Here is a 16646-nt window from a genome sequence, read left to right on the forward strand (position 1 = left end):
CAAAGAGAAATAGAGAGAGTGAGAAAGAGAGGAAGTAGAAGATGAACGAAGAATACTACACTGACTAAAGAAGAATGCAAATCAATGGGTTCTCTTAAGTGACACTTCTATTTTTTCATATTTTTGTGAGTGTGCACAATGGAAGAGAAATACGAACACAAAGAGAAATAGAGAGAGTGAGAAAGAGAGGAAGTAGAAGATGAAGGAAGAATACTACACTGACTAAAGAAGAATGCAAATCAATGGGTTCTCTTAAGTGACACTTCTATTTTTTCATATTTTTGTGAGTGTGCACAATGGAAGATAAATACAAACACAAAGAGAAATAGAGAGAGTGAGAAAGAGAGGAAGTAGAAGATGAAGGAAGAATACTACACTGACTAAAGAAGAATACAAATCAATGGGGATAGACCGATTAGTCCCTGCATATAGCCCACAATGCTAATTAGGGGACCAAATCAAGTTGATGATGATAGGAACACCAAACACAAAGTATTGGAGTGTGCACTTGCAAATGAAAGACTGAAAACTGAAGAGTGTGTGTCTTCCAAGTGGGGAGCTAGCTATAAATAGCCATAAATTCCCAAATATGGCCAATCTACACTAGTAAGTGCCCAAAAAGTTGGCTGACCAACATTTAATTATGGTCACTTTGAAGAAAATGGCAAAAAAATAGGGAAAGGCCAAGATAAAATGTCAAATAGCAAGGACAATTTCCGACAAGTAGAGGCGAATTGTGGAAAGCAAAAATTGGCCTAGGAATGCACATAGTAAGCTCACAACTAAAGAAAATGCACCTAAAACTACCAAAGCTCCTATGTCTCATAACTGGGAGATGATAGATTGACATGACTAACATAAGTACACTAGTACCCCCTCTTATAGATCCTAGGAGCCAATCAAAGGGAGAAGGCATGACCTGCAGTGGACTGTGTCTTGAATCCATATCACCTGCCCAGCCAAGAATCACTTCAACTAGAGAGTAACCCCTCTCCATACATGATCCCATAAAATCGAGTCCCATGTAAATATAACAAAGAACAGGCAAGGATGCTCTCCAATTCTCCTAAGTGTGATTCTTCATGAAAGAAGACAACAAAGCCACAACAAAAGAAATATCTAGCCAAGTGTGAATAAGCCAGATGAGGGAGCCAACAAGACACCTATAATGGTTGGCATATGTAAGAGAAGCTCCTGCTGTTAAAAGCTTGGACTTTGGGTCCATGGGGCATGAAATAGGCCAATTATATGCCATACTAAACTCCAAAAGAAGCTTAGAAATGTACATGTGTTGGAAAATAAAAAAGCATTGCTTACATATCCCCAATCCAAGGAAGAAGTGTAGGATCCCAAAATCTGTCATGTTAAACTCGTCTCAAAATCTCCCGAGTATGATCAACCTCTTGACTTTAGTTCCTTGTGATGATAAGATCATCCACATACAATATGAGTAAAACACATATATCACCCTCAACCTTGTAGTATAGATTGAGGTCATGAGCAGAGCAATGGAAGCCACTTTGTAGAAAGTATCGATCAATGCTCTAGTACCAAGCTCAAGGAGGTTGCTTTAGGCCATAGAGGGCCTTCTACAGTCTATAGGCATAGTCCTCCTTCCCCTGTATAAGAAAACTTGGAGGCTATGAAACATAAATTTCCGCCTTAAGGATACCATTCAAGAAGGCATACTTTACATCCATCTTGTAAACATGCTAGTGGCGGTGGTGGGCTGCAAGAGCCAAGATAGCCCAAATTGTAGATATCCAAGTGGTAGGTGCAAAAGTCTCCAAATAGTCCAAACTTTCTCTCTGTGCAAAACCCTCAGCAACAAGTTGAGATTTATGCTTTTCCAAGGAGCCATCTATAAGGTACTTGGTCTTATAGACCCACTTCACACCTATCACCTTTTGTTTTAGCAAATGTGGAACCAACTCCCAAGTCTAATTGTGCTCAATAGAATTGAGTTCCTCCTATATGGCTTGATGCAAAATATCCTATGCAAGAGCCTCATCAACTATAGAAGGCTCATTGTCATGAAGAATCTATGACATAAGAGCATATTTCACACAAAAAGAACTGTTTTGTTGGGCATGTAAGCAATATGATTTTGGTGGACTTATAGGAGAAGCAGGAAAGTGAGAGACACCTGAATCCTGCATGAGCTATCCGTACCGATTAGAAATCTGAATAGGTGCATCCTACTATGAGACTGAGTAGCCTTCGATACCTCCATTGCACCTATGGATGGAAGGAACTCCTCCTCACCATGGCAAGGTAAATCCTCCTCATCTAAATAAGGCTCCCCTTGTGATGGTGAGCACCCCTGGAAGACTTCAGAGTGGAGGTTGAAAGGGTGGAAGAACTTGGAAGAAGAAGAAGTAATTTCATTTGTCAAAGGTGGTAGGGAAGTCGGGGTAGAGGGTGGAGAAGGAGGAGGGGAGGAGGGGGAGGAGCCAAAGATGAAGAAGGGGTATTAAGAGGAAAAATGGAAGGAAGGAGAGGAACTAAGGGTGGGGAAGGGTCAGTCAATGATGAAGAATTACTTGAAATAGAACCATAAATAGGATCCTCAAAGGCCGTAGCCTCATCAAAGTTCACATCCTTGCTCACCTCAGACGATAGCCCTTTATGGTAGTGTTGTAGCCTACAAAGATGAGCTTCCTAGACTTCGAGTCAAGCTTTGTCTTCCTCTTCTTCTTGTGCACATGGACAAATGCATCACATCCAAAGATCCGAAAGTGAGAAACAAAAGGCTTTTGACCAAAGAAAGCCTTGTATGGAGTCATGTCATGTAAGATAGAAATTGGGGTCAAGGGGATGCACACATTGACACACGGGATTCGTGCAGGGGTTTGTGAAAATCACTCGTCGCAGGGACGCTTAGCAAGATGGGAGCAAAAGATGTTGAGTACTCATCTCAAGATCAATAAAATAGAATGCTTGCGTTTCATATTCGATCAAATAAGAAAAAGAAGTGGGAATACAAGGGTTTCAATCTTCACAATACATCATAACACATGTTCTCATACATAGATTTCTTGATTGATGCACGCAAAGGATAGATTAGAAGAAGTTCAATGAATCAATTCACAAGAGTTGTTCAAAATTTGGTCACAAGAGAGCATAATTTGTCGTGAATATGCATGAAAAGAGAAGTGATTTGAAAGTTTTTTGACAATGTAGATATGGTATTTCCAAGTAATAAGGTTCCAAAAGGGTGAGGAGGTCTCATCCAAATAATCCTATTCTCCAAAACCATTTAAAAATTTTATTATAGCAACATTAGCAACATTTACTCAGGATCCCGATTTGATTTGATTTGAACATAGCTGTGTTAATCATCACCAAGTCAAAGTCACCTATAGAGATATTTGCAAGTCCAATAAATCCCATAGAATGAAAGGGTAACATAGGGCGGCAGGAATGTGAGTTATAGATGATCTTGTTCCGAGACCACTTCCAGCATTCCAAGCTATGGCATGACCCATTAGTCCACTCTGAAGGGTGGGACTACTCCTTGATCTCAATGGTTGCTTATTTGGACGTTGAAGATTCTAGGAAACAAGGTTGAATCTCTTATCACAGCCTGCACATGAAACCTTAAAACTCTATATCATAAGCATGCCCCTTGAATTCAAAGGGGAGAAAGGCAAGATAGTCAGCCATCTCCAAACTTTTTCGGGTGACAACAATCTGTGGGGGAAGGATTAATAATACATGGTGATCATACGGGTGTGATAATTCAGAGTGGCGGAATCAACTTGTGCTTGTTGTTATCGGATGGAGGTGTGGTCCAGGTGGTCTTTGGCCATAAATTCAATCAGTGTGGCTGATAATCCTTTGATCAGGCTATAAAAGCCTTCGAACAGGTTCAGAATAGCCTCAGATGTAAGAGCAGGAAAAGCGAAAGGTTTAACATAGAAGCCATGATAGGGCTCGTTGACAGAGACAAACAAAGAAGAAGAGCAATTATATTATCTTCTTATTAAAGCTAAGGCTTTAACAAAGTTATTTTCCTTCATTGTTATCCTATTCCGTTGTTCTTCCAATCATACTAGACTTGTAAAGTGAGGGATAAAAAGAATTCAAAAACCTATGATAATGATCTTTTTGTGAACCTCCTCTACCTATATTCAAGCTTTTGCTTGAGTCACTGGCATTGCTTTTCTTCAAAACATCATTTCCCATGCATTTCCATGACAAGAGAAGAGTGTTTCCTCTCATTTTGGAGACTTATTGTAGAAACATTTGTTGCATGCGAGCTTGATGAGATCCCACAAGTTATAGCATCATTGTTTGTGGTAACCGGGAGTCTATCACATAGAAATTCTAGCTTCAATTGACATTGAACTTGAAGACTTCCCACACAATGTAGTGGTTCCCCAACAGACTCTATTGATACATTCAGCTGTTGACTGAAAAAAGTATCCAAGTTCGTACTCTGCTCTTGCTTTGAAAGCGGTACAACATCCATCACATTATAAATCACTTTTTATAAACCAAAAGGAAAATCATTTAACAAAAAGCTGCAAGCCAATGTCCAAGTCTGTTGTAGGGTTATCCAAGATTCAAATGTTTCTCCCATTTATTTCCTTCACTGCCTATGCTAAGAACAACAGTATCCAAAGAAGCTACACTGTCATCACTTCCTGCCTTGATTCATGCATTGTGCCCTAACAAGAACATATGCTTTGAAATAGAACTTTGTGCTCATCCACTCATGATTTGAGAAATTATGCAATGTTGGATCCATACGATGCAATCAATCAAACAATGCTCCACACGAAAATTATGAATGCATTGAAAAGAATGTGCCTAGCTAATTACATGTGCTCGTGCATAATACAAAATGCAAACAAAAAGACACACACAACGAGTAACAAAATCCTAATGATGTTGACTAATGTGATAAAATTCTTGGCGAAAAACTCCGCCCTCAGGTCCACAATGGTAAATGCACAGTGTCACACATCTGGCCCCTCCAAACCTGCACATCCTCCAAATGGGCCACGACTACCCATCCTCATCATCGCCAAGCTCGACGGTCAATGTGATCTCCTCATCTTCTGAAAAATCATATGCAATATCCACATCCTCATCTACATCACCTCCTAGCTCAAGTCCATCACAAAACTCATCATCCAACTCCTCAACTGCATAGGCTACATCATATTTTCTCTTGAAAATTTGACTCTCTTTCCTGCAATTGGAATCTGCAAGGCCGTACCATCAAGCTCTACCAAGGAATACGTAGCATTGTCATGGATATGCTATACCAAATAAGGTCCAAACCATCATCTTGAAACTTTGCGCAAATAGCACTATACTGATTGTCTGGACTACTATCATAGACCAACACCCAATCTCCCTCCTCAATCTCTCTAGGTCTCAATCTGTGACTACTGTCAAATTGGTATTTGTTGCGAATTCTGGCCTCTTTGAGCTTTGGAATAGCTCTCTCAATATCTTCAGATCTTCTCTCCAATTGACAAATACGAAGAGCCAAAAGATCCTCTCTAGTCATCTCTTCCTACTGCCATGGTAAAGCATTCCAAGTAAGTGTGCAAGTCTCTGCAGGCATGACAAGCTTCTGCCCATAAATCAACTCAACTAGTATATATCATGTAGTCACACTGTGAGTAGTGCGATCAGCCCATAAGGCGTAAGGCAACAACCTAGGCCACTCTCTGATCCGTCCACCGCATGCTTTGGCCAAGGCTTTTACAATCAGTGGATGGCCTCTTTTGCTCTTTCTGTTGCCCTTCGGATTATATGCCGAAGTCAAATCAAGTTTAATGCCAAGGCAAGAGAAAAACTCCCTAGCCTCATCAGCATCCAACTCACCTCTATCTACAGTAAATTTCCCAATGCATCAATACCACATCCATACCTACAAATAACATCCTCCAATAGAAACTTACAAACCATTGAAGTAGTCTTCGTCCTCAATGCTCTTCCTTCCACTTGATTTGTGAGATCTTCTCATGCCAAAACAATGTAACGCATCTGCCATAATCCAACATGTATAGTAATCAAATCAAGAACCCACTTATAGTGAATACATAGCGGGTAGGTAGGATGAAGCTCATATCTATGTCTCACTGAAGAAAACAACTGACAATCAGTGAATGTCTCAACAAACTGTGAGATATCTATGTACATGTCTCTCCACCAATAGCATTCTTTAATCTTCTCATAGGTCACCCAAACAGCTCGATGTCCAGCCCAAAGACTTTCCTGAAACTCTTTCATAATCCGCACCTATGAAGTTCTGTCACATACAACTCTCAATGACTGTCCTCCTCACTTTCATGGATGCTTCCAAAGTAGCCTACCTCACAAGAAGAAACCATAAGCTTTTCTCCTGATCTTCTTGAAGTTTGCATCAATCCATCCATCCTGTCTAGACATGGTACTCAAATAACAACCAATCTGTAAATACTCTCTTGTATACAAAGACTCATCAAAGATTTCCAAAGCAGTTACATGAAAAATATGATCAGCATGCATGGCTGAAAGATTAGCCCCATCATCAACATCATCAATGCAAGAAAAATCCATATAATCATACCCCTCTCATGAAAGCATATCAACTATTGGGTTGTCTTTACGTGCTATATGCCTAAACTCAGGATTCGTGGATCTTATGTACCCAATCCACCTAAGCATGGCAATATCTGGAGTAGAACAAATCATGATCATACCTAGAAGAGGCAAACAATCAATCTCGACCACCATAGCAACACCAATGAAGTATTCTTTATCATTCTTGAGAGCTATGACAACTCCCAAGAGCTCCCTCTCAATCTGTGGATACATGTGATGCCTCTTGTTTAGGACTTTCTCCCCAAACTGAATAGCATACCTATTCCCATCTACATTGTCTTGGCCAACAACCCATCCAATTCCGATAGGACTAATATCAATAGTAAGAACAATAGGTCTCCCACACTCATAATTTACTTCTCGTTGAAGAGTCGGAGCAGCTCTCAAGAATCTCTTCGGCTTCTGCATAGCTTTAGTATGTCTCATCTCCCAAGAAAAACGCTACCCTTTCCTCAAGAGCAAGTAGAGATCATCCGCAATATGAGTAAAATGAGGAATCCAAATAAGATAAAACACACAAGCTCCAAGAAACCTATGAACCTCTAAAGTAGAAGAGTAAGTCTCTGCAATCTTCTATATGGCATCAACCTTCATAGGGAAAGGCTTCCTACCGTAATATCCACACATATGTCCAACAATCAAAACCTCTCTAGCACCAAAAATAAACTTCAACCCTGACAAGTTCAACTTCACTTCCTCTAGCCTACAAAGAATCCTCTCAACATCTATAATATGAGCAGCCACAAAGAACCTACATCCATGATCGACTAAACTATCATCCTTTCTTTCTCTAAGCAACCCTTGATAGGCAGATCATCAATGAAAGGCATGGTAAGCTCAGGAATAAAATCCCATAAGACCTTATTCATCCCATTCATCATATGAGCAACCGAATTAGTAGCTCCTTGCGGAAGCATATACATTCAGACAAGGCCTAAAGGTGTCTTTATTCGTAGTCAAATCTTTGCTCTCAAGGGCAAGTTGAATCTGGTCATATCTAGAATAAAGATCTCCAAGTGAATAGATAGCAGGTCTAGCAAAAGCCTCAAACACATCCACAATAGGTCCTGCTCCAACATTTTGAATAGTGACCCGGTTCATCGACTGTAAGTCCTATATGAAATTGAGTGTCCCATTCTTCTTATGAACTATGAACCATCTATTAGAATATGGAGCTGAAGATGGTTCTAGAATTCCCATCCTAATTCACTCATTCAAAAGCTCCATCAATTTGGGTAAGTGAGCTCGAGGCACAGGAATAGGTCATATATTCCAAGGGACATGCGAAATGGTAAAAATAACCATAGGTGTCACAATCCTAGGATCAATGCATCCAATCTCATGTGGGAAAAAAGCAAAAGCTTTCCCATGTCTGCACAACATCTCTTCAAAACATCTCACCTCTTCTGAAAGCAGAAAATCTTCAGTCCCAATCTTCATCTCTTTCAGTGTCTCAGCTGAAAACTTGTCCAATACCTACAGGATCTCATAAAGGAGGTTGCATAGCGGCTCTCCTAATCATCTCATCACTATCCAAAGGTAGTGGTCCTCAAATTGGTCTAACCTTCTTATCAACTGTCTTATATTTTGTCTATACTTTGGCTTCTTTGCTACAACCTGCAAATTTTAGCCCTTGTTGTAAATACCCTGGTAAACACAAATTTTATTGTGTATAAACAACAACATCCAACTCTTTTTGTTGAGAATTCTCAACACCCAAATTTTCTTGAAGCATGAAATCAACCCAAATTTTCTTGAAGCATGAAATCAACAATTTCGCAATACATCGCCAGAGAATGGACTTGTAAGACATATGACAACTCTTGATTGTCAGTTTTTAGCAATACTAAAGGTTCTTCCATAGTATCTAAGCATGAAAGCCCATCACCATCTACCCTGTCTTCTTCCTGTAAAACACCTGCAAGCTTCAATTCTTTTTCTTTTCCCTTCACATACTACCTGGCAGCTCTAGGCATATCATAAATATGTTGAAAACACAAAGTACTTTTAGTAGATACACCATAAACACATGAGGAAAATTTGCCACTGCCACCATGAGGCAAGAGCTTCCCTTGTCTCGTACCGCCATCATCTCGCAATACACTGGTACCTAACAAAAATCTGGCTCTCTTGTTGGAAGATGGGGAATCCCTCAATGAATCCTTATTTTGCTGATGGTTGATACAAAAGGTCATGAACTGGACAGCCCTCTTTCCATCTTTGCTTTGGATCCGAGATCCATCATCCAGAACCTTAGTCTCCATTCGAGACTGTTGGAAAATGGCAGCCAGCTATGGAGAGAGAGAGGAGAGATAATGATAGCAAGAGAGTGAGCTGAAGCAAAAAGAGAAGAGTGTACTTGCAAGAATGAAAGATAGAGTGAAAGTGTAACTTATGTTTAGGTCAAGGGTTGACCTAACCAGCCTTCCACCAACTAACTAGAGTTAGGTTTATTTTAAGCCTAGTGTCACTACTTTAAGTTTCTAAGACACTAGGTGTACACACCTTACATTGACACTTTCATAAGTGTCCACACCACACAAATTACATTGGGCACTGCCCATAGAATCGGCAAATTCTAGCACCCCCTTGCAATGCCAATGTGATGAAGTACAAGGATGATCAATCACCAAAGGGTAACAAGTTTAAGGACTTTCGAAAAGCCTCAAACTTCTCACGTGATAGTGCCTTGGTGAAAATGTCTGCAACATTTTTCTATGTGGGTACATACATCAAGTTGATCTATCTTGAATAGCATCTATGATTTTGTGCTACTGCAATAGCACTCTGACTATTAGAAAGAATGGGTGTAGGACCCTCCAAAGGTAAATGTAGATCAGCCAACAATTTGCGCAACCATACATATTCCACTATTGCCGTGAAGGCTGCCCTGTACTCAACCTCACAAGACAAGGTAGTCACTGTAGGTTGTTTCTTGCTTAGCCATAAAATGCATGAACGGCCTAGAAAGAAAAAATGTCCACTAGTAGACTGCCTAGTTTCTGCATCACCAACCCAATGTGAATCACTGTAAGCCTATAAGTGCGAGTCTCCCCCCTTGCAAATAATAATGTGTATGACTGAGTGCCTTGCAAATATCTAAAGATCCACTTAATAGCTTACCAATGTATGCAACATCAGACATCTCTTCACCATCATGCATAGAAAGCTTTAGGCCTGGCTCCATAGGAGTCCACATAGGTTTGCGATCTTGCATACTAAACCTATGTAACAGCTTATCCACATATTGTGACTATGACATGATGATACTATGCTAATTTTGGGTGAATTGAATCCCCAAATAATAGTGTAGGCAGCCCATATCTGGCATAGCAAATGCATGTTTTAATTTAGCCTTAAAATCTACAATTTTTTCTTTTGTAGGTCCAGTGAGCAACATGTCATCTACATAAAGAATGATAATCAGCAAGTTCCCCCCCTCATTCTTAATGTATACAATGGGAGCAGTTGGACTATTTTTGAACCCTTTGCTAGCCAAATAAGCATCAATTATGGAGTACCATGCACAAGAAGCCTGTTTGAGACCATAAAGAGCTTTATGTAGCTTGCATACCATGTGCTCTTTCCCTTTAACCACAAACCCTAGAGATTGTGACACATAAACATCCTCATGCAAATCCCCATTCAAGAATGATGTCTTAATGTACAACCGATGTACTTTTCAGCCATAATTTGTAGCCATAGCAATCACACGTCTCACCGTACTCATTAGGGATGTAGGAGCATTCATAATCTATGCCCTTCTTCTGTGCATAGCCTTTTGCTACCAACCATGCTTTGTACTAATCAATTGTACCATCAGCCTTGTGTTTGAGTTTAAAAATCCATTTTGTGCCAATGGCCTTCTTGCGAGGTGGTAAATCCACAAGATCCCATGTAGAGTTAGTGGCAATAGAGTCTAACTTATCCTGCATGGCCTGCATCCAATGTACATCTTGCTAAGCTTCGTCCAAGAAAGTAGGTTCATCATCATCCAATAGTAAGCTCATAAACACATGCTCATCACAATCATCTACTTCCATAAAATCAATCAAATGTGCCCCCTGCATCATTTGCTGCATTTTTGGCAAACCTTCTAGTGCATTGAGGTATAGGAGCATCCATTTTACTCTCTTGGAGAGTTTGTAGCAACCATCTTGGGACTATTCTCGAGGAAGTTACTATATGTATATCCTCTACATCACATGTGTTCAAGGCCTATTTATAAATATCCTTATCTGTAAAATTTTCTTGCATAAAGCATAACCCTTTTCAATTCAATCTATAAGTTACCCCTTTATATTACACCCTTGTGCATGTAAAAATATATAAAAATGGTATTTTAAAATTGCCTTATTTTGAGCCCACGTGATGCACAAATATAGTCGTGAGTAACTTACCCGAGGGACTGTTTTGGTTGCATTTACAATAGCCCTTTCATGATGTACCGCTTCTTCCATTGCATGTGGCAAACCATCATTGATACCTTGCTGTTTGAGAGCATATGGTGTAGCAACAACCTGTTGTATTAAGTCTATCCTACCATTTACAGCAGGCATAGACTCCAAAGTAAGTGGCAAAAGACCCTCAAAGACATCACCAATGTCATGGGTGGCTGGCATTTAAAATTGATCATGTGAAAATGCAACATTTTCAACAAATAGGACATCCCTACTGGCAAAGACTTTCTTCGTGCATGGGTCATACAAGCGATAGCCCTTGCTCTCTAAATTGTAGCCAATAAATATGCATTTTATAGCCTTGTCATCAAGCTTCCCATGAAGCTCTTTCAGAACATGTGCATAGGCTATGCAACCAAACAGCCAAAAGTAGTCTACTTTGTGTTTCTTGCCATGCCAAGCTTCGAACAGTATGATCGTCTTCAATGCCTTAGTGGCTGCACAACTCAACACATGATTTGCACACTAAAGGTCTTCTAGCCAAAATTTATGAGGTAGCCCCTTGCTTTTTAGCATACAATGAGTCATCTCCATAAGAGTCTAATTCTTCCTTTCAACAACACCATTTTGTTGAGGAGTCATTCTAATAGTGGATTGATGCATAATGCCATGATCAAGCAAATATGTCTCAAAAGCACGAGGCATGTACTCCCCTCCCCCCCTCTATCTGTGCGAAGTATCTACACTTTTAAGTCAGTTTCAGCTTTAAGCTTTGCAACAAGATGTTTGAAATGCATGAACACATCGGATTTTGCCTTCAGCCCATACACCCATGCATATCGAGAGTAGTCATTAATAAATGTAACAAAGTATTAATGACCTCCAAGTGCACCTGTCCTCATGGGACCACAAACATCAGAGTGAATAAGCTACATTTTTTGGACAACATGCACTTCATCATCCTTTTTTAAGGCAAACCTATGCATGTTGCCCAAAATACATCCCTCACATGCATGAGGAGGCGGAGTCTCCACTAGAGGCAATGCATCTACTATATGACACCTCTGAAGGGTCAACAAACTCCCAAAGCTCATGTGTCCATAGCGGGCATGCCATAGCTCCACATTTTACATAACAGGTGAAAGAGTACTGACTGCAAAAGCATCATGAGACTGTCTGTCATATGTATCCAACAAAAATAAACCCTTATGCAGGGTGTCTGGCAGCCTTAGTGCATAATCCATCTCTCTATCTCTAATAATGCATTTGCCATCCTCAAAGATGAGCCATGCTTATTAAAAGCATAGATAGACAACAAGTTCTTTGTAATGCCACATACATCATAATTGTTATTGTAAGCACATGTAACACACTTCCCAGTAGGGGCTGAATGCAAAGAGGTAAACAAACACTTCCTAGAAGTGATGTGCTTTGATGCCCCACCGTCAAAATACCATGTTTCTTGTGTTTCAGCAACATTAAATGCTGAAGCAGTCATTGAAGAATCATAACTGCATTTGAGAAATGCATAGTCCTCCTCTACAAAGTTGGCTGAAGTATCATCATCAGTAGATTTATTGACTGATGTTTCTTGGACAGCCAAACCAGAGTTCTTTTTCTTCTCTTTGGCCAATCTCTTTCTACACTCATCGATATAGTGACCAGACTTCTTGCAATATTGGCATTTTACCTTCTTTTTAGTCTTTTTTATGTCTTGGACAACCTTATTTTATGGCTGTCCAGCATCACCCTTTTGCTGATTTTTTACATTTTTCTTGACTTTTCCTTTGCCTTTGAACTTGAAAAGCATAGCTACATCACCTGAATGCAATGCCACATTCTTCCGAGTCTGTTCCTCTTGCAGCAAGAGGCCTTCCAACTCCACAAATGTAAGGGGTTGCTGCCCCCCTCAAAGACAGCATCAAAGAGGTGTGGAAACCAAGATATGACTTTGGAAGAGAGTTCAGTGTGATGTTTACCTATTCAGCATCTTGAATGACCTCATCAACATTGTCAAAATTGTGGGAGAGAAGGAAGGAGTCTCACTTGTAGCTTTCTTGCTTGCACAATGGGGGAATACACACATAGGTGGAGGTTGAAAACAATTTTCCTCTTCTTAGTTGTGTAAGCCAAAAAGAACTCTAGTACATAGAAATAGAAGAACCCTATATATGGGTCTCAAACCAAACTCAACTAACTAAGGTGGCATACTAACTGAGCCATGAACTAGAGTAGATAAGGATAGCTATCATCTAGCTATTATTCATGGGCGGTGTATCAACCGCATCTACAGCTAACAAGTTGGTGACATAACTGCACAACGGTCACCCTGGCATATCACGAGTGGAGCTCGATGTCTCAACACTCCCCCTCAAGCTCAATCCCAATTCCTGCACACCAAGCAGGTATCTGAACTTGCGCAGCTTCTCTGCGCCCAATGCCTTCGTGAATATGTCAGCTACCTGATCCTCTGTGCTGACATAAACTAGATCAATAAGACCTAGTAAAACCCTCTCCCGCACATAGTGATAATGCACCTCAATGTGCTTTGTTCTAGCATGATAGACTGGGTTATTTGCCAAGTGTATACTGCTCATGCTGTCACAATAAATGACAACTGGCCCATCTGTAGGCTGATGCATATCATAAAGTAGCTTATGTAACCAAGCTACCTCACATGCAGCCATTACTGCACCCCTGTACTCAGCCTCTGTGCTCGACAAGGCAACTGTAGGTTGTTTCTTACTGCTCCAAGTGACTGTAGCACTCCCAAAAGAGAACATATATCCACTGGTAGATCATCTATCAGAAATACTACCAGCCCAATCAGCATCAGTGTATCCATGCAATTGTATCTGAACCCCAATCTCATAAAATAGTCCATACTGCAATGTGGACTTCACATACCTAAGTATGCGTCTAGCCGCATCCAAATGTGCTTTCCTTGGAGCCTGCATAAACTGACTTACCAATCCAACATCATAGCTCAAACCTGGCCTGGTAATAGTCATATAAATCAAACTTCCTACTATGCGTCTGTACATAGTAGGGTCTTCGAGAAGCTCACCTACATCTGCGCTCAACTTCACATTCTGCCCCAAAGGAACTGAAATAGGCTTACAGCCTATCATTCCATATTTGGACAGCATGTCCAATCCATACTGCCTCTGCAAGAGCCATATCCCACTTGGTGATCTAATCACTTCAATGCCCAATAAATAACGCAGCTCTCCCAAATCCTTCATCTCAAACTTCTGCTTCAATAGCATTTTCACATGAAGGATATCTTCATCACTATCACCTGTGATAATCAAATCATCAATATAAATGACAAGCAGCATAATACCTTTCTCTGTTTTTCTCACATAAAGTGAGAAATCTGCCTTGGAAATTTGAAAGACAATAGTGACAAGATTCTGTCCTATCTTGTCAGACCATGCTCTAGGTGCTTGCTTCAAGCCATACAAGGCTTTCTTCAACCTGCAAACAAACTCAGGATGAACATCATGCACATAACCTGGTGGCTGCTCCATATAGACCTCTTCTTGCAAATCACCATGCAAGAAGGCATTCTTTACATCCATCTGATGTAAAGACTATCCCTTTGATGGAGCCATAGCAATGACTACTCTTACGGTTGCCATCCTTGCAACCGGACTGAATGTTTCATCATAATCAATGCCATATGTTTGTGCATATCCCTTGACTACTAATATTGTCTTGTATCTGTTCACAGAACCATCTGCATTGTGCTTCACCTTATAAACCCACTTACAACCAATTGCATTCTTATCTTTAGGCAAAGGTACCAATTCCAATATAGCATTTGCTTCCAAAGCATCCATTTCTTCATCCATGGCTTTCTCCCATTTTTCTTTTCCCATGGCTTGCTCAAAAGAAGTGGGTTCTGGTTCCTGTATCACTTTGACTATATAGGCATAGTGAATGGTTGTAAATCCATCATATTTCAGCCTATCCAAAGGATACCTAGCTCTGGTAGACCTGCGCAAAGTAGGCTCACTTCCAGATGCTCTCAAAACCTCCATGGTCTTCCTTACTCCTGGTGTAACAACAGATGGAATACCCAACTCATCATCAATGCTCTGTTCTAAGCCACTGGATTCACCATCCACATAAGAGTGACATGCATTCACATCAAACATGGGCTGATCTACCTTCACTTTTTCTTTTCGTGATACCTGCATACCACTATCTGCATTGCTTTGAGAAGATTCTCTTGATCTCAATCTGCCTGTCCATGGTGAAGAATGTGAACCACTGCTAGAGGACACTCTAGGTCCACTAATATCTTGTGACTGCTGCTGTGAATTCTATGGAGCATTACCATTTTGTGCATCTACATTATCAATCACATTTACTGGTTTATACCAACTACTCATCTCATCAAAAACAACATCTCTGCTCGCTATAAACTTACGAGTAGAAGGGTTATAGCATCTATACCCTTTCTGCTCTACAGAGAGTAACCAATAAAGATGCACTTCTCAGCTTTTGGATCCAATTTGGATCTCAACTCATCTGGCACATGAACATAGGCAATGCAACAAAAATTTTTCAAATGAGAAATATCTGGTTTCCTACCAGTATACCTCTCTTCTGGAGTCATGCCATGTATTGTTGCAGTGGGAGTCATGTTCATTATGTAGACTGCTGTAGCAACTGCCTCAGCCCAATAAAAATCTGGTAGGTCTTTTTCATTGAGCATGGCACGAGATACCTCCCCAATATGCCTGTTTTTTCTTTCTGCAATTCCATTTTGTTGTGGGGTATGACTACATGAATATTGTTGCTTTATGCCATGCTCTTGCAAGAACCTTGCAAACTCATTTGAGAGGTACTCTCCCCCTCCATCTAACCTTAGGCATTTTATTTGCAGGCCTGTTTCTTTTTCAACCATAGTTTTAAGAGTTTTGAAATGCCCAAAAACTTCACTTTTCTTTTTCATAAAATACACCCAAACTTTTCTGCTATAGTCATCAATAAAAGTATCAAAATAATGACAGCCTCCAAGAGATGTAGCTTTAGTAGTCCACACATCAGAGTGGATTAATTCCAATGGCCTCTTACTCTCTTGAACATGTCTAGGAAATGGTTTCCTTGCCTGTTTTTCAAAGTGACAGGCTTCACATATCTTATGCATTTCTGCAACCTTGAATTTAGGCAATTCTGCAACAATATTTTGGGCTTGTATTGATTTAAGTTGTTGTACATTAACATGACCAATGCGTTTATGCCAGATATCAATATCTGCAACTACATCGGTCCCATGTGCAAACATTGCTACACTCAATTCAGGCATGTCTGCATCCAATGTAAACATCCAGCCCTTCTTCTTTCCTTTTGCTATCAAGCGACATTTATTTTTCATATCCTTAACAAAGCATCCATGAGGATTAAGTCTGACTTGCAAGCCGTGCTCAACCATTTAACCAACAGAAACTAGGTTCTTGGTAATATTCAGGACATGAAATAAATCCGATAGGTATTTCTTTTTCCCATCCTGCATAGACAAAGGAATTTTTTCAATCTACACAATAGGATGTGCAGTATCATCACCAGTCTCCACAAATCCTGGTTTTTCCATTTTCCTTGCATCCTGCATCCATTTTGCATGACATG

Source organism: Lygodium microphyllum, chromosome 20, assembly GCF_053477565.2.
Source record: "Lygodium microphyllum isolate KBCC chromosome 20, Lygodium_microphyllum_v1.1.10, whole genome shotgun sequence".
NCBI lineage: Eukaryota > Viridiplantae > Streptophyta > Polypodiopsida > Schizaeales > Lygodiaceae > Lygodium > Lygodium microphyllum.